We start from the raw sequence: 19,342 nt of genomic DNA on the forward strand, positions 1-19,342 counted from the left end.
TAGGACTGGGGGGTGGGTGGGTTGGAGAGAGCGCCGCGCAAGAGACGCTCCTCCTCCCTCTTCTTGCCCCCCTTCCTTCTCCCCCCCCCTCTTTTTTTCTTTCTTTCTTGCTGCGTCTGTTTGTACTTTAGCTGATCCACTAATCCCCTGAGAAAGCCTATTTGCAGTGAAGAGTATCTGTAGGGGGCGAGGCTGGTCCATGTGGGTTTGTGTCATTGGTTTGCAAAGAGAGACCCCGCCTATTGCCCAAAAAGAAAAAAAAAAAGGGAGAGAGAGAGAGACCCTACCTCTCCTAGCACAACGGAGGAGGAAGAAACGGAGCCGGGAGGGGGAGGATTCACCCTCCCCTTTTCTTTTTCTTTTTCTTTTTTGCTGGAGGAGCCCCAGCCAAAGACTTCTTTAAAAAAAAACACAAAGCCGGGAAAAGAATCCAAGTTGCCATTCGATTCTCCCCCTCCCCCCGCACTTGGAGTAGCGGCCGGAGCTGGGCGAAGGAGGAGAGGATTAAGTTTTTTTGTGGGGGGCGGCGTGTGCGTGCGTGTCTCGTTTTAAGGTGGATCTCTGGCACCAGGAGCCCCGGCGCGGGGAATAATAATAATCAAAAGAGCGAGCGAGCGCGAGCGAGCGGGGAGCCAGCGGAGGCGATCGATCAAGGGGGGGAAGATGCAGCGCTGAGAGCCCAGGCGGCGGCTTTCGCCCAAGTAGGGGGGCGGGCTGCTCCCGGTGGACCTTCGGAGCCCGACGACGAGGTAAGCGGGGCGGGCAGGCAGGCGGCGAAGGGGAGCCGAAGCGAGTCCCCCCGGCTGGTTCTCTCGGCGGGGCTGGGAGTCTTGCTCTCCCCGCTCAGAACCTACCTGCAATCCTCGTAATGTTTGCGCCCGTGCTAGTGTCCAAGTGCTTTCGCTTCACTGCGCCATCCAGGGAAAGGGGGGGGGCGGGAGAAGGACAAGGGGAAGCTTGAAATGTGAGGACATCTTTGGTCAGATCTCACCCCCTCCGGCCGGCTTTAATCCGTCTGCGGAGCCCCTTTCCAACCAACTCTCGCCGCCGAGATGGTGCCTCTTTAGGGCGAATGTCGCTTTCCCCGTCCCCCATCCACCCAGCGCGATGGAAAGGTGTGTGTGTGTTTGTGTGTGGATTTGTCGAAAAGGCTTTCCGATCCAGGTTTGTGCTTAAGCGCGCGCGCGCGCTGGGTTGTGTGGATGTTTCGCCTTCCTCTCCCCCACCTTCCCATTCGCACAGTCTCATTTAAAAAAAAATATATCCTCTCTTTTGGGGAGGGGGGTGGCAAGATTGCACTGGCTTTCCAGAGCCCAAGTGGGGCAGATCGGAACAAGTGGATCGCTTGCCTCTCCCTGTCCCCGCTTTCCAAAAAAACCCAAACAAACCTCCAAAACCTAGAATCTGAGAAAAAGAGCCGATATTTTGTTGTTGCTGCTGTTGCATGGTGGAAGGGCGAAAAGCTGACGGCGGAGGAGGAAAGCGGCGGAAGGAGGGGGTGGCGAGGGGGGAAAAATGACAATAAGTTGCTGCCCGCCTTCTTCATCCTTTAAAAATCTCCCCCTTCCCTCCCCGCTTAGGCGGAGAGTAAGTGAGAGACGTTAAATGAGGTGAAGTGGAAATCTTTTGTTTTGCTGGGCTCTGCATTGTTTACTTAGTGCTGAGTGTGATGGACAACATCTGCCAGCAGATTAGCAGGGTAACCCACGGTTTGCAGCGCTGCCAAAGTCTCGGCCAAGACAAGGGAGCGGGGAGGGGGCATCAAGGGGGGGAGGAGGGAGAGAGGCAGGCAGACATTGCACGCCGCCCAGCCCGGGGACTTCCTCCTCCCCAGGCTGCCCAGAGCCGACTCGGGGGCCCGGCGCACTTCCCCCTCCCGCTCCGCGCCGCTGTACTTGAATGCAAGCCGGAGAAAGTTTTCCTACTGCTGGAAGTGGCGATAAGGGGAGACGATTGCAAGAGGGTGGGCGGCTGGGAGGGATCCGTCTCGACCCTCTTCCTCCCCCCTTCCACACACGCACACCCCCTCCCCTTTCTCTCTTCCCCTTTCTCTTTTTAAACTACTTTGGAGATCTGCAGCGAGGTGGGTGGGGGTGGGGCCCGGGACGGGCGTGGAAGGCGCTTTATTGATTTTGTGGGCAAAACGAAAGCGGGATCCGCCAGAGCCTTGCAGAGCAAACAGTTGCAGAGCGATGTGGGTTTGGGGGAAAGGGTGGAAATGAGCAACGCCGGGAAAATCCGGATGGGTCTCGGAGGCGCTTCGGGAAGCAGGGGCGGGGGCTTGCGAGCAAGGCATCCCCATCTGGGGAGAGGGCTGCTTTGCGTGGAGATTTTAAAAGCCCTTTCTTTCCTGGGGAAGCGTTCTGCTTAGTTTCATTGTGACGTTTGCATAGTGGCCGTGCAGGGTGTGTGCGTGCCTTACAACCCCTCACGAGAAAGCGGATTTTCTCTCTCTTCTCGCAGCCCAAGCTACATAACCAGAGCTCGATTCGTTTTTCGGCCATTCGCTTGTAAAAATTAATAATGATGAAGTAATGTCCCCTACCGAGCTGCCAGAGAGGATGTTTACATACCGTATTGCTAATAACGGCTGCTGGGGTTTTTTGGGGGGGAGGGGAAGACCTGATTTTGATTGTTCCCATACTTTGTATGGATCTCCTTCTCCCTTTCCCTGCCTGCCCCACCTCTTGAAACACAGAGAGCAGTAATAAACATCATTTGGCTCCTTTTAAAATGGAAAATTTCAAAGTGAGGTGCTGTGTCTCCAAGAATGAAATGGCCGAGGGTTGTGGAAAGGTGTTGCCATCTGCAGTGATAAGCAGAGAAATATCAATGTGTAAACCAGCTCCTTAGCAACTCCTGTGGACACACAATTTCTCTACCTATCACTCTGCTGCTGGTCAGGCAAGGCATTTTCAGAGATAAATAAGATGTTTACATCTGACCCTTTAACTTGTAATTGTCTGAAGTTTTCCGGTTCTCTTGACCAACTCTTTGGTATAACATTGTTTCCTTTCCAAATACTATTACACACATCACATGATTACACCAAGATGCTTTATGTTGTATGTGTCTAAATATTGATTCAATATATATCTGTGCCAGGAAATCAAATCTCTCTTATAGGTCTTGTGGAATTTGAGCCCCCTCTCACCAAAACAAACAAACAAAACCCCTATTGGGTTTAGAACTTCAACATCTTGGGGCGGGGGTCATGCTTTTTTAAAAAAGACTCATCTCTTTTTTAAAAAAATAATCAGTATAATTGTGTAGATTAAAGCTTATTACTTAGTGGGATTCATCCATGAAGGGTGTTCTTTGACCCAAACCTAGCTTGGAAGGTGGTTTCAAAATTCTATTTCAGGAAAAGTTTGCCCCTTCAAAAAAGCAAAACAAAATGTGGATTTCATGTATTGTTAAGTATTTCAGTTGATACCATATTGTGCATAAGAAATGAGAAACACAACAGAAGAGTAACTTTTAAGCTGATAGTTTTTCTTTAAGTTAATTACAACCAATTAAATAAATGTGTATAAAGATTAATGAAAGTATAGCCAGGTGCTCTTAATCAAGTGTAATAGGGACAAAAATAAAGCAACTATATTTCTATAATACATATAAGGATGCCTTCTATACTTCGAGCATATTTTCTAATTTTTAAGAATTAAGCCAGAAAGAGAGGCAAGGTTAGTTGTTTGGTCTTTATGTCTTGTCTTTGCTGCTGTTGGTAGTATTGATAAGTATTTGGGGAAACAGTCCATGCTGTTAGAACCAGTTGATTTTGCAATTTCAGCTAACTGGACCTAAGCTTCCAAGGATTTCAGTAGGACTCCATTCAGACATTACTTTTTTTATTTATCAAGCTTGTATTCCACCCTTCATCCAAGGATCACAGGGCAGTTTACAGTATAAAGGACAAACATACACAACACAATAACAAACTTTATTCTGTCTTCCCAACTTTTCCAACCTGTTATTTTTATGTGATCTTTAACATGATGTAAAATCCACTTCTGGAAATCTGGTAGAATCTAGTGAAAGTTTATTGCTCATTTTTGTGTTGTAAACATTTTTTTTCTGGAAACTACTGTTTAAACACAGAACCACAGGAGTTTTGAGTTGTAAGTTTCCCATGGTTTTCATGAATCACATCCCCACTGCTCATGTAATGAACTTTTGGGTGGTGCTTTTGGTATACCATGTGGTGAATCATGGGGGAGCAAGTGTGCGTGTGTGCGCACACATGCACGCACACACACATATGGAAAGGGTGGAGGAGTGGCAGCCTGTCTGGTGACATTCATGCCTGGCGTGATTGAAATTTAGTGCAACATGGTATTATATCAAGTGAAAAGCCACAGTTCCATAATGCAACAGGTTCTGCAGTGTAAAAGGAACATTAGAAATCAAGACAGAAGTGGTAGCATTATAACTAGTAAAACTGATATTAAAAAATCCTATGTCTGAATGCAGCCTAGATCTTGATCTCATTCATGATGTGCTTGATTTAGTGAAAGTTGGTTAGAAAAAAATAGTTTTTTTAAATGCATTGAAGGATGATGGTGTAAGCTACTTCAAAAAGGTAAACGAAAAACGGTTGCATTTTAAGGGTTTGTTCAGAATACAGTAGTGACGTACTTCAGAGCTGATAGTATTCCACACGTTTCATTTATATAACTGATTCATAAAATTCTGTTTTTGACGGTTTGTAGATGTGGTTTTCAGCTCTTTTATAAGAGCACATAAATTTTCCAAATGTGGAGTTGGTGAGTGAATTTTTTGATAGACACAACCTGCAGTTTAGAATACAGTATAATCTACATGCAACGTATTTTCTTCAGTAACTTCTTATTCCGTCTCAAATTGACAAAAAAAAAAGGGAGTTGTCGTTGTAGGCAAAATAGTGTCTACTAAATGTCTTACTAAGGGAAAAATGCATTGCTGCAACTCTTAGTTACATATTAAGAGTTTGGGCTGTGTGGAAATATTAATAAATCTGTGAATGTTAATAGGTGAAAATTAGACAACTGCTTCTGTAGCCATCTTTTGGAAATACTTCCATAAAAAAAAATCATATGGATCATGCAGCTAGCATGACCCCATGAAACATTTCTTACATCATGATGCAGAGACTGGATAATGAACGTAGGTGTGAAAAATAAATAATCTCAGACTGTTTGACCCTGGATTCTTATTTATTTCTGAAACAAAAGATATCAGTTTCAAAGTAAGCTGTGGTTCCTGACCATTGGCCATGCTGGCTGTGGCTGATGGAAGTTGGAGTCAAACAACACCTGCAGGCCCGCAGGCTCCCTGATAGGAAAAGTTAAAACGTTTAAGGCTGCAATCCCATACTTAACCCTTAATCCACCCTGGTTCTCTCCAGAAGTGTTAGATTACAGTTCCCATCAACCCCAGCCAGCATGGCCAGTGTGTAGTCCAGGCACAGGCAAGCTTGGCCCTCCAGATGTTTTAGGACTACAACTCCCAAGATCCCTAGCTAACAGGACCAGTGGTCAGGGATGATGGGAATTGTAGTCCCAAAACATCTGGAGGGCATCATGTTGAGGGAAGTTGCTGTATCTGTTCACCTGGTAGTAAGTTTCACTGAACTCCTTAGGCCTTGCTCCTGAATACACTTGCATAAGTAGTGTTCTGTGCTTTGTAAATAACAGAAAATGTCCTTGTTTTCTTGGGGATATGTCCTGCTGTCTCTATAATAGAACTACTGTCTAATTTAGAACTGCACCCTGACAAAATAAAATAAACCTGAATTGATTAACCTTTTCTTTATTGTCTCTCTTACATATCAACCTCTTTCATGCTCTCAGGTTGCCCTTCCTGGTTTTTTAGTTTTAGCTGCTCCAGGCCTTGGATACTAGGAGGCTGTTGCTGTCAATGTTGCCTCAGGCAAGCCTAGTGGATATAGTCTGAAGTTTTAACTGCCATCCTATGTTAATATTTTATGGGCGGCAGGGCGGATGGGGGATTGCTACATTGTTTGTTGTAAGCCACCCTGTAATCTTTCAGTGTTTTGTGGCAGGTTGTAAAGCTACATACTTTAAATAAATAAATAATAAATAAATAAATAAATAAATAAATAAATAAACAAACCTATAAGGGAGCACCCTCTTTAATAAGTGGCAGTGTTAGAAGCTGACCCTGAGGTCAAAGGTTGGGAAGAAAAGGTTTTGGCAAGAACACTTAAGCTGCCACAGATGCAGTCTCTGACTGATTGCTGCATAGTGGAATACAGAGAAGTGCTCTTCTCTACGCATCCCTCAGCTAGCCTGTACAGTGGTACCTCAGGTTACATACGCTTTAGGTTACATACGCTTCAGGTTACAGACTCCACTAACCCAGAAATAGTACCTCGGGTTAAGAACTTTGCTTCAGGATGAGAACAGAAATCGTGTTCCGGCGGCGCAAATTAAGTACTTAGCCTGAGGTAGCACTGTATACCATTGCAGTTTGCCCCACAGTAGATTTCAGACTTAAGCAAAAGGGCTCTGTCCTGTCTGTTACTTCCTAGCCCTGACAATTGTCCATACTGGCTGGCGCTGATACGAATTGGAGTCCAAAACATTTGGAGGGCACCATGAAAGCTACCCCTGACATAACATAGGGGGATATACTTGGCTCTAAACATTGGAGGACATGTTCAGCTGGTGCTGTAGTCTACAGGAAGTGAGATAGTAGACAAGTTAGAGAGGGCAGAATGTATGCCTAGGTAGGCTCTTGGAGGAGGACTTGCTTCTGCAAAATAAGCTGTGGCTCCTGTAGAGAGGCAAGAAAGGGTCTTCAGGAGTAAAGGAGGGCTTGCTGGAAAAGGGCATCCTTCACCCATTCACTGCTACTGTGATTACATCCTGGTGAGCCAAGATTGGCTCTGTTTCTGCCATGTGTTTTCTACTTATTTGGGTACATGTGACTGTTGGCCTTTCCATGCTGTCTTGTGTTTCCCCTTCAGACTTCGTGTTACCCATCAGGGACAGTGGTGTAAATGTGGTAAATGCATCTGCTGCCATAAACTGAATCGGTTCTCAGTGTGTCAAGCTCTGTAGTGCAAATTGAATGCCATTCATTCCCTTATCCGTTTATTTTTAAAGTATGGCTTTGTAACTTACCAATATAGAACAAGTCTTTGATCGACAGTTTTCTTTATAGTGTGCTTCTATTTAGGTTCAATTTAACAGGATAACTCTTGCAGAGTGACTTTTTTGCAGAGCTCCAGTTCCAGAATGTCAGTTAATACCAAGGCATTCCTGTCATGAATCACTTTTGAAAGCCAAGTTGTACCCTTTGCCCTTGTGTGTTTCCTAAATGGAAGAAAAAAAATTGAGAGGAGTTTGCAGTAACAGCGGAACGCTGCCACTTACTTTCATTTTTAACGTTGTCATTTTAGCAGAGAGGACTTGTCAACATAATTTATGTGAGCATGTCTTGGGTTCCAGTGCTAATAATCTTCCTATTGTTAAAAAGCATCAAGCCTAAATGTGCTGTGTCCTAGACGAAGGCTACAGATAGAGATCTACTCCAGCTGAGGTTGGTGAAGACAAATTTTCTGTCAGATTGGGTGCTTGCTGTATGGATAATACTTTAGCAATTCATGCTGTTATGAGAATATCCTCATTACATTCTTAAAAATGGCAAATTCTGAATTGGATGCGCTTGACAGATTGCATAAGACAAGGTAATACCCAGCAACAGATGCCCGTCATCTTGCTATCACTACTGACTAGAAATTATTCTCCAGATAAAAGCTACTAGTCCACAAACTTTTTTCTCATATGCCCATGTTCAGGACATAGGAAGCTGCCTCATCTAGCTCAGTATTGTCAGCGGGGGCTTTCCAGGGTTTCAGCTAGGAAACATCCCCAGCCCTATCTCAAGATGCTGAGGATTTAACTTGGGTCCCTCTGCATGCAAAATAGAGGCTCTACCATTGAGCTGTTGCCCTTCCCACATCTTTTGTGGCCCAAAAGGGAAAAGCTAAAAACAGCCACACTCTTTTGTAATGTTTCCCTCCTTTATCTCCTGGAGGCAATTCTTACTTGTCACAAATGACCAAGCAAGCAGGTTTACCTTTTCATTGGAGTCCTTATTTAACCATTCTCTCCTTGTCTCATTGCCCTCCCCCAGGTGTTAATTTCAGGAAAGGAATAGTGCTTGGGAGGTCTCAAACCAGCCTGGAAGTCACACATCTGATAGAGTATGCCCTTTTACTTAATCCCAGACACCTAAGAGTCGTGCTTGGTTGCTAGTGGTGAGGAAAGCCAGCCCTTTATTTATTCCCATGTGAAGCATGGCCACCTTTAGTCTTGACTCAACAATTTTGCTGAAGTCAAAGGGGTTCTGAGTCTGTTGTTAACTCATGGATGGAAGATTGCCTGGGAATTCTGTGTTTGCTTGCTTCCAAGCTCTGTGATAAATGAAAGGCAGGATTTTAAATGTAATAAATGACACTTGCAGAGTAAGGGATTTCTAAGGGCTACAGTAAATGAAGAAATCCACAGAGAATTTGTGGGCATATGTTAACAATATAAGTTTCTAAATTTATTTTGGGTAAGACTTCACTGACTTTCAGATTTGTTGCCAGAACTTCGATTATGTTGTTCTGATCTCTGTTGGTTCTGCAGGTTCCCATGACTTTCTCAGCAAAGATTAATGATCATGGATAATAGGAATCTAATATCCTGATTTATTTATCACTCATGAAAAATTTATGTGAAATTCATCCTGATAATCATGTGTTTTTGGTAGGACAGTCCTGTGGAGGCACAGTACTGCTGCAGAGGCACACATTTTATTGAAACCCACAAGAACTCCTTTCACCTGTTCTAATACCCTGAAGTTAAAAATAAATACAGATAATTTTTAAAAAAGTGATTATTACTTTTTGCAAGACATGTTTAAATATGTCCTAGCTATCTCTTAGTGTCTCCGAGGTCACTGAGCCTGAGATTCCACAGCTGCTGCCTGACATGAACTTCTGTTGGCAGCAACAACAGCAGATATCTTCTATGTTTAATATAATATTTTATTATTTTGCTAATTATGCTGCCTTAAACATGCATTTTATATTTGACTTCCTTTAGTAATGTTTTCTTTTGAAATGTTCAAGGTATTTTTTTTTTGTTAACTTTGGTGCATTAAATGTTCATTTTGTGCACGACCTTCATTGTAATGTTTTGATTTGATAGCTTTGAGATAAATTTTAGGTTCCTGTTAATTATGTTGTTTTGAATGCAGGCTTTATATTTGACTTTCTTCTGCAATGTTTTCTTCTGCATTGTTTGGTATTTTAATGTAGGCTGTAAACTACTTTGATTTTTTACCTTAACAATGTAAAGTGGTATAGAAATGATGATGATAATAATAATAATAATAAGAAGAAGAATAAGAAGAAGAAGAAGAAGAAGAAGAAGAAGAAGAAGAAGAAGAAGAAGAAGCATTGGTGAAGCTTTCCTTTGGGAAATGTGGAACACCTTGGTTGCTCCAGCACATGTTATACACCTGTAGTGTTGTCAAACAATCAGTTGCTATTTACTTGCGGCAGTGCCTGCCAATTGTGAAGGGAATAGGGCCCTGAAGCACAGCATGGTAAGGGAATCTGTGGAGTGGAGACCTAATCTTTATGGAATTGAGCTCCAAGAAGACTTGGAGTAATGTGCACTGATTCAAAGTTACTAAATAACTCCAATATTGAAAAGATGTAGATACTTTTTGACTATATTATTCTGCTGAACATCTGTAAAAGAACAAAAGTGCTGTCTGATTTTGTCCATTATAAATTCATCCCTTCCTGTGCCAACTTCCTTGTGAAGCACCCTACTCCATTATCCTAATGCACACCAGCTTTTAAGTTTCCTCAGTGCCTTTTCCTTACCTTTGATGCTTAACTAAGGCCTGCCTTTCTCCTCTCCCTCCCTCCTTCTACCAAAGACTTTATCTCTACTTTCAACAAAACACTGGGTAGAATCCAACGTTGTGTAAGGGAACAGGCTCATACAATGGGATTTCATCATCTTCGCCCCCCCCCCCGGGACCTCCACAAGCACCGCAAAAATCTGCTCCAGAGGGTCCGGAGCAGATTCTGAGGCTGCATTGGGGGATGAGGGAGAGAGCAGGTAAAATCTGTTCCTCTCATAGACAGCTTTAGCAGGTTCTATCCAGCACTATCTGGTCCAATCTCTCTTCCTTACTCACTCACACTTTCCAAGCTTTCCCTTTTCTTGCCACTTCCTAAACGCTTTTCTCTTTTCCCCTGTCTCATTTAACAAGCGGAGTACCCTGATCTCATCACCTATGCTCTGGTGCTGTCCTCTCCCAGCTTCTGTTTGTCATGTTCGCTGCCAATTTGCTCCTCTTAACCACATAAATGACCTTTCCCTTTCTTTGCCACCATTTGCCATTATTCCCCTTTTCTTACCAAAATCCCTTAATTTATCCTGTCCTCCTGACAGTTGTCCAGTTTCCTCCTTCAACAGCAAGCTCTTAATGTCTTCCCGCTGCCTTAATTTTCTCCAGCTCCCTTAACAATCTGCCCTCTGTCCTCTTCTGGCTCTCACAGAAATCTATCTTACAGCCAAATCCAGTGTTCTCCACTTTGTCCTTATCTTCCCTAACCTCTCCGCTACCTTTGAGACAGTTGATCACTCCCTCCTACTTGACTCCCTTCATACTGTGTTTCCATGTCTTTGCCCTCGCTGGTTCTCTTCTTACGTGACTCAGGGTGGCTCATCAAATCTCATGACTCTCAATACTATCTATTTACTGATGAAACCTAGATCTACCTTTCTGTCCGCCTCTCCACCTGATCTCCAACTGCCTAGCTGATATCTCTGGTGGGATGTTTTATCATTGCCTGAGACCAACCTAATGTACGGTACTTTCCTCCCAAGTTTCTCTCTCCTTGTATACTCCCCATATCCAGGCATAAAGCCCTGGTCCATTCTTTGAGTTTTCCTTCTACCCCTGCCCCCCCAAACCCTTTTAGTTTATTGCCAAGACATGTTGCTTCTCTCTGTACAGCTATCTATATGCTTCCTGTTTGCCCTCCTAGGGGAAACCTTGGTTTGCAATCTAGTCATCTGCCACCCAAACTACTGTAATTTTCTTGACTGTTTCCTTGTTGTCATGTTGCCGCTCTGATGCCTCCATGCCATGAGAAGCATATGCTACTCAGGATATATGATGCTCCACCTTGGATTTCTATCGTGTCTTGGATTCAGCACAAACCCCACATCCTTCCCTTCAATTCCCCTTGTGGCTGTCTCTTCCAAGTCTTCATAGTTTTCTGCCTGTGACCTTTGCTCCTCACACCGTAGCATCCTGAAGTGTCTGGAGCCCTCTTGTTTCTTTAAATTGCTTTCCCTACCCCTTATGCTTAGATTTCCCTCCAAAACCCTTTGTGAAACCATTCCTTCAGATTGCCCCATGTTTTCCATGAAGCCTATGGTAAATCCACCTTGAGTACGAAACCCAAAAATTTGTGTCTCAAGGCCTTCTATCCCCCTATTTATCCTCGCCTCCCTCTTCTTCCCCTCCCATTGCCTCCCCTGTAACAAATCGTTTATTGTAAGCTCCTTCAGGGCAGGGACCTGACTTTCTGTTCTGTATATAGGCCACTGTTTACAACAGAAAGGGCATTTCTATAGCACAGCTTACACACAGCATATCAAAACGTTGTTTACTTGGCTTTGTGTTATTCTTTAGGTGTGTTTACTTAAGAGGCTTGTTTGTGTATGGCATTTGCTAAGGGCAGCTTCAGGTACAGATACTTGAGTTTCAGGTACAGCTTCAGGTACAGATACTTGAGAAGGTGATTGGGCCAGATCCGGCCCCTGGGCCTTAGTTTGCCTACCCATGGCATAGTCCCTACTGTGTCCACAGATGCTTCTATGCAAATGAAATGGACCATTCATCAAGCTCCCCCCCCCCCCCAGCCTTGCTTGTGGTTTTGGAACCCAGCTTGGGAAATGACAAAAATTGCCATGAATGTGAAATTGAGAGCAGCATCTACAGGTCCTGTAAAAGTGAGTGTGTATCAAGTAAAAAAGTACTATTTTCTGTAATTGTTTTTTGGATTAGGAACATAATTTTGTGGGCGCTTCAGGGGCTGTATCTCTGTTTTGGGACACCCAGGGAGTCTTTTGAACCTTTCTCCTTCAATAGCAATAACTGCCTACGCTGAACTGGAGGTATGGAAGAGGCCTGTGGCAGCAATAATTTTAAAAATCCTGCTGTGTGTAGATCTGGCCACCTAGGTCTGTGGACTGTAGCTGTTGCAACTGCAGTGGAGAGAATTTTCTTTCCAAAAATATCGAGCCTTGGAGCTGGAGTCTTTACCTTGCCTTGACTGAGCAGTAACAGTACAATCGTTTACATTTCTATTCAGAAATAAATCCCAGTTGGGTTTACTCCCAGGTAAGAGTGCATCAAATTTCTGCTTTAGCAAAATATGAATTAATTAATTTTTAGTCAATTAATTATTATTTTACTCCATACAGTTTCGTTTCTGGGTTCTGATGAAAACCTAGCCTTTGCCATTAAAACACTTATGCGTCCCTGTGCCCTTGTTTTTCAACTACAGGCCTGTTACTTGATAAGCTGTATTATTTTTATAGATCTCCTGCATCCTTAGTCATGGTCGGTTTCTAAAACTAGTTCACTTCAGTGAGATTTGCACAGGGGAAAGAAGAGAAGAGCTTATTCAGGCATGCGAACTGCTGGGGAAGTTTGCAAGATTGCCATATGTTAACTTCTCTGCATTTCTGTTTGCTCAAATTTTGGTCTTTTATAGCTGGGAGAGCAGTCCAGTCTCTAAAGAATCAACATCTACTACATTCCACTGTGGACGCATACTGGTAAAGAAAATAGCAAAGAACACACTCTTTATTTTGGATAGCATGCCAGTCAAGTATAACGTGTCGAAGTAAAGATAGCTTGCAGTTATTTGAAAAGGTGATAGAAAAAGAATGGAGCAAATTATAGGAAATCTGTATTTTCTTGGATGACCGTTGTGTGAATAAATTCCTTGCTGTGTAATTTAACTCTAGAATAAGCAGCATTTTGAGTTGTCATCCAGTTTGGAAAGCCTCTAGTGCCAAGGGTAATCTTGTGAAAACACTGCACATGATTGAAAACATAAGTTTAAAATTGAGGTCACTTAACAGTAATAGAATGGTGTCCCATCATAACAAAACCCTAAAGCGTGATAGCATGTGAGTTGCTGTCCATTTATTTCCTCAACTGATCTTTGCAATTCAGTTTGGGAGGGGGGAAGGCTTTTTGTTTTCAGCTAAATTCAAATTTGGGTTGGATTCTGCAGTTGCAGGATTGTAGAGTGGGTTTCTTTGTGTGTGTTTTCCTGAGCATGTATTCAGCCATGCTGAAATCAACAGTGATGTAAGTCTATACTTTGTTTGAGGAAGTTTTCATCATTTCAGTGTGTGTTGTCTTTAGTTTATACCTTTCAGATTGTATGTTAGAAAGCTAATGCTCTGTGAGTGGGTGTTTCCTGAATTTGGATAATTGATCAATTGTCTGCCTTAGGTGAGGTCTTGAAGGAGCAGATTAATAGTTTAGGGGTGCTCCTGGACCCATATTTGTTGCTAGCAGCCCAGGTGACTTTGGTGGCCAGGGGAGCCTTTTGCCATCTTAAATTGGCATCTTAAATTTCTAGATCAGGATAGCCTGACCATTCTTGTCCAAGTGTTGATAACCTCCAGATTGGATTGCAGCTAGCGCAAAATTTTGCAGCTCAGCCACTCACAGGGGCAGATATATCGCCATCGTATTATGCTGCTGCTAAAAGAATTGCACTGGCTGCCTATCAGCTGCTGTGCTGGGTTCAGGGCACTGGTATTGGTGTGCAATACAGATTGGGATCAGAATACCTAAAATAATGTTTCACCCACTACGTGCTTACCCGATCACTCTGTTATGCAGGAGAGGGCATTCTGCAGATGCCATCCTACCCGTAGGGCCATTTTGCATGATGCCGAAGCCAGTCCTTTAGTGTGGTGGCATCTATCCTTTGGATCTCTCTCCTTTTGCATTATCAGATGGGCACCTTCTGTGTTGTCTTTTCAGTGACTTGCTAAAGATTTTCCTCTTCCAACCTCTTTATTCCAGATGATATCTTTATTGGATTTGGGGTGGCTCATGGGAAGTGGTTCATAAATGAAAAATAATAATAGTGTAATGGCTAAGTCTGCAACCGTAATCCCATTGATACTGGTGACTGGTCCCTCTGCAGACAGAGAGGAGTGCTGCCAATGTGGTGGGGTGAGACTGTTGCAGGCTTGCAGCATAACCTAAGCTCCACCCAAGTGGGTGGAAAATGACCACTGGAGGTAGCCAACAGAAAACTCTGAAACGGGGGACAGGATTCAATGGAAGCCTTGCACAATGGGACTTTTTCCCCATTTGTATGCCTGTTGCGCTTCCAAAACTGACTTGGAAGGGTAGGAGAACCCCCTACAGCATGTTGGGAAAGGAGAAAGGTGATCATTCCTCCTGTCAAGTTAGAATGCATGCGCAGATGGTACGCTCATCATAGTGAATTCTGTCTGGGGTGTTTCAGAGTGGGCGGGGTGCTGGAGCTTGGAATCCACAGCTCGTTGAATCCCCCAAGGGGCCTGATCCTTGACCTCTTTGCCATTCCTGCACTTGTGCTGTCCCAGTGAAACAGGATGAAAATCTGCCACCTTTCATCCTAACTGGTAATTTCCGGCAGAGCCCTTGACAGGGTAGTGGTCTGCTGCTTAGATTGGCCCTGGCTTCAGTCAGGGTGGCTTTTCAAGAACCTGGTTATGAATAGAGAAATCACTGCTTTGAATTTTGCCTCTGCCATGAATGCAGTAGACAGCTACAAGCCACTGTTTCTTGGGCTCAGTCCCTCTATCTGCAGTATGGGAGATGATAATACTGACTCCCTCTCAGGATTGTTGTAAGGATTACAAATACAGTAGACAAATCATGTGAAACACTTTAAGCACTGGAAATGTTGAGTATTAGTAATTTTGAAAAAAACTTACTTCATTTAGTCTCTTTCCTCCATTATTTTTGTGAGGGTGCTTTCAATATCACAGCAACAAGTGAAGCATTATGATTTAGCTTTTGAAGACAAACCTTCCTTGTAATATTGTAATATTTTGGAATATCATTGTTTTGTGCTAAGTAGACATTTATTATTTTGAATTTTTATGCTGCGATTAGATTGTGTCCTGTTCAATTGAAATATAGAACTTTAAGACTAGAAGATCCATAATGCATTGTAACTGCAGGCAAAAACTCATAAGCAGCAGTACCTCTGGGTGATGAACAGCTGAGTAAGGATTGCCTTGAGGGGACCAGACATGGAAGCTGTTGTAATTGATTAGAATGTTTGGCTAAATTCAGAGTAATGATAAGCATGATGGGTTAGTGTTGTGGGAAAGAGCCTAGATGAGCCTTGGGGTCATTTGCTCTCATCTTTTTCCTCTGATGCAACCGTGAGGAAGAGATCAAAAAACTTTCCTTCTGTTTCTAACAGATCACAGTTTAGTGTTATGTCTGAACCTGTGCATAGTTAGTCGTAACTGTACACGGTTTTCTGAAATGAGCCAAATTTAAAATCTTGGTTTATGAAGATGGCTTGTTTCAGTAAGCCATAGTTTTTTATTTTATTTACTATATTCCTACACCATCCTTCATATATCAGAATCCTAGGGTGGTTTAGAGTGTTCACATTAGAACAACAATACAGTCATACCCCGAGTTGAAGTAACTTCAGGTTAAGCATTTTCAGGTTGCGCTCCGCAGTGACCCAGAAGTAACAGAGCACGTTACTTCCGGGTTTTGTCGCTCGCGCATGCGCACTCAAAATGACGTCATTCGTGGAAGCGGCGAAGTGCGACCTGTAGACGCGCAGTCGCGTGTTACGTTCTACTCAGGATGTGAACGGGCTCCGGAACAGATCCCGTTCGCATCCAGAGGTACCACTGTAAAGCAAACAGCAGTAAAACCAATAATAAAATCATGATTAAACTAATTTATACAACAGTGCCATTAAAACAATTATAGTTCTTCAGCAAATGAAACATTTTCAGTTTCAGCTGGCTTTGCCAAACAGCTTGTTAAGATCACCCAAACATAAGCTTGAAAGGGTTTAGACCAAGCATCACTGAAGCCGCTTAATTTTGAATGTAAATGTATGAAGTAAAGGGAAAAGAGGGAGTAAGCTGGAACAGTGGGTACATATGGGGGACAAGGAAGAGGAACCTGCTTTCTGCCCTTTTCAGAAACTTGTACCGATCATCAAGACCACATGTTAGTGTCTTCTTGACACTTGGAATTTTGCTTCTAAAGCAACTAATTGCAATTAAGGTTTTTTTGCTTTTTTTTGTATGTGTGTTTAACCTAGCATAAACTTCCTTTAATTTCAGTTTAGATGATTAGCCTAGGATGATTTGATAAAAAACTGAATGACATGTTACATCAGTAAAAGCAAGTGTTGTTTGTGAACAGTTTGCTTAATGAAGATAAAAGTGCAAAATAAAACTGAATGCCTGAGCTGTGGTATTCCCATAAGCAGCATTGTCAGTTGTATGCAACGTAATTGTATTTTGTACACTTGCCAATTAAGCAGCTATGCTATAGACGGGATGGGAGTGGATTACCTCTTCAGGAGATTGAAGAAGAGTGTCTCACAACAGTAAATCAAATAAACTAGAAGAGTTACAAAAACATGCTGAGGATTTAGTTAAAATATCAAAAATTACCACCACACTGACATATATTTGGCAATATTAATATCAACTGAGTGCTCTGAGGCTTTAAGGAGAATAGTGGTTGATTATAATTCATTATCTTGGCTTTTTAAAAGAATAATCCCTCAAATTCCTTTAATATAACAAACTTTATGTTATGCCATTCCCGCATGTGTTGGCAGCTCCTCACCCCCTCTGGTGCATCACTTTCACACAGGTTAAAGGGCAAACGTCTGCAGTGGCAGAGAATACTGCATGTACTCTTCATTTGCGTTGTAGGGTTTTGAATGTATAGTATGTATTTGTGAATTTTTGGTATGTTTTCCATATCTATAATCATAACAAAACCTCTCCAAGTCGAAAATTAGCACTGTGGGTTCGAAGTTGGACCAGAACCTATTTTTCATGTTCTAGTTGGTGTCTTTTGTTTGCTTACTTGCTTGCTTACTTGTGTATGTTTTATACAGGAGCAGTAAAAAAAATCATGGCGAAACATTTAGTGTGATGTGTGAATGTGTGAATCTTCGTACAGAAACAGGACCAAAGAGCATTGAACTTCCTTTGGAGAGTACACAAACGATAGAGATAAACATAATGGTGTGTGACTGAATTCTTAGTCATGCCATTATGCAGTTTCCCCCCTGTGTAATATGAATAATGCAGCATACTTCAAATTTCCTGTCCAATTATTTGGCATGAAGAATATATCACAGGGTGGTCATCTGTAATGAGTGCTGTAATGAGTGGTGCAGGTGACTAATATTTGAGGGTTGTACTGGAATAGGAAATACCCACTCGTAAGTGATTATTGGTATAGGTATTTAGCAAGTATATAATTATATTTGAGCCATGTGTGTCAGGTAGGTCTCTCATCCTAATTCAGACATTTTTAGTGCTATTTCTTTAATAACCATGATATTTCCATCCTTCATCTTCATTTGTCAGCCATCTTACCAAGTTTTCTTGTGTACTTAGAAGTTGAGGTGCTTTGCTTCATTTCAGGATGCAGCAAATCTAGAGTATCCAATTTAAAATTTGACTAATTATCATAAGTCCTGAAGAGGGCTGCTGCCAAAATATTGGCTGCAGGAGCTTGGGAGCGGGAAATATTTTCGCTGCTCTGTCATTGGATGTTTTGTCAGTCCGCTGCATAAAAAGTTCTATTTCCTGCCAGATTTGTTGGCTGCAACAGCATCTTAACAGCTTCACGTTTTTATCCACCTTTTGTCTCCATGTTTCAGAGAGAGACCCTATAATCCTTGCAGACTAAATAAATATTGCAGTGTTTTCAATACCAGGCTGTTATCTTAAGTGCTGCATTTTGGTCCTTTGTCAAATAATGGGGAACCGTACTCCTTCTGGTTCTGATGCCTATTTGTTTTGCAGTCTTCTGGTGTGATTCTTTGCCTCTGCTGTTCAGTAGCATAGTCAATATGCTTTATGTAAATTGATTACTGCAGGTTTTTCCTCAAGTCCCGCATGTTTGATCATTCAAGGAAGCTGACTGTTAAGCCAGTTCGCCTGAAATTTTTGTTTGTAATCTCTGCTTCATGCTTTTTGCATTGACGCTGCCCATCTACAGTGCATTTCTGTTGCCACTTTACAAGCTATGGGGTAATATAGCCAGGAACATCAATATCTTGTTTGGCTTCATTTATCTGTGGCATTTACCTTGCTCATCCCAGACCTCAGTAAAAAGGCAATTACTTGTGTTCTCCAGTATGACACTAAGCTTTTCACCTGCATTTGGCTTTAGTGTGATATAGCAAGCAAGACTACCAGCTTACATATATTGCAGAGCTCTTGCAACACTTCGGAGTTGAGGGGGAAGACAAGCAGATGAAATGAATGTGATGATAATGAGTGCCAGAGAAACGAATAAGCAGCGTATTTCATGGAAAGGGTAAAACTTGCACTGGCATCAGCCACCCTGCATCAGTGTATTTTGCAGAACATTTCCTGGCTTTCAGATCCAATTAATAACAGATTCAGTCCTGGCTCCATTTTGCAGCTGGTTGCTAGCAGCAAGTTTGTGGGAGTCAGTGTGGTACAGCCGTTTAGTATCATGGATTCGGTGCGCCTGATTTTTTGTTGCCCTAAGCTGTGTACAGTCAGTGTACTGTGCAAACTACACATACAATGCACTGTGCTGAGAAAGTGACATGGAAGTGCTGGGTGGTGTGCCCTCAGCTGCTTGAGTAGGGCTGGAAAAATCCCAGGCATCCAGTACAAAACATGATGTTTGGATTCTGGAATGTAGGAATTTTGACATATAATTCTAGTTATATTTCTGTGTCCCATGTTGGGTTTGCTTTGCCATTTTTCATTGGGTTGATATCCTGTTGCTTGTTTCCTGTGTGCGAGCTCTTTTGGAGGTGCATACCTGCACACTGATTTGAGGCCAGCAGAGCATTGGATGATGTTTGTAGGATTTGTGGTATGGATAGATGCACTTCAACAAAAGGAGATGGGAGTAGGGACCAAGGATCATAAACAAAGACTAACTCTATATGAGGATTCTCTTTAGCAAATAGCTCATGGCTTGCTGAAAAGTACTGATTTATCCAGTTATGAATGGGAAATTT

The 19,342-nt window shown here is 42.7% G+C and overlaps 1 protein-coding gene across 3 annotated transcripts in view; it reads left to right on the top strand.

Annotated features, from left to right (window-relative positions):
• Positions 1-19,342, top strand: part of CTBP2 (C-terminal binding protein 2) — a 209,957-nt gene that overhangs the window by 491 nt on the left and 190,124 nt on the right. The window contains exon 1 of one of the 3 annotated variants that reach the window (XM_079976586.1): positions 117-749. The exons of 1 other annotated variant lie outside the window; for it this stretch is intronic. The gene's annotated coding sequence lies outside the window, so the exon portion shown is untranslated. Of the gene's footprint in view, positions 1-116; positions 750-19,342 lie in introns of those variants that run through there. One more of the 3 variants, XM_079976581.1, reaches the window with a different exon arrangement.

Source organism: Podarcis cretensis (genome assembly GCF_951804945.1).
Source record: "Podarcis cretensis genome assembly, chromosome: 5".
Taxonomy (NCBI): Eukaryota; Metazoa; Chordata; class Lepidosauria; order Squamata; family Lacertidae; genus Podarcis; species Podarcis cretensis.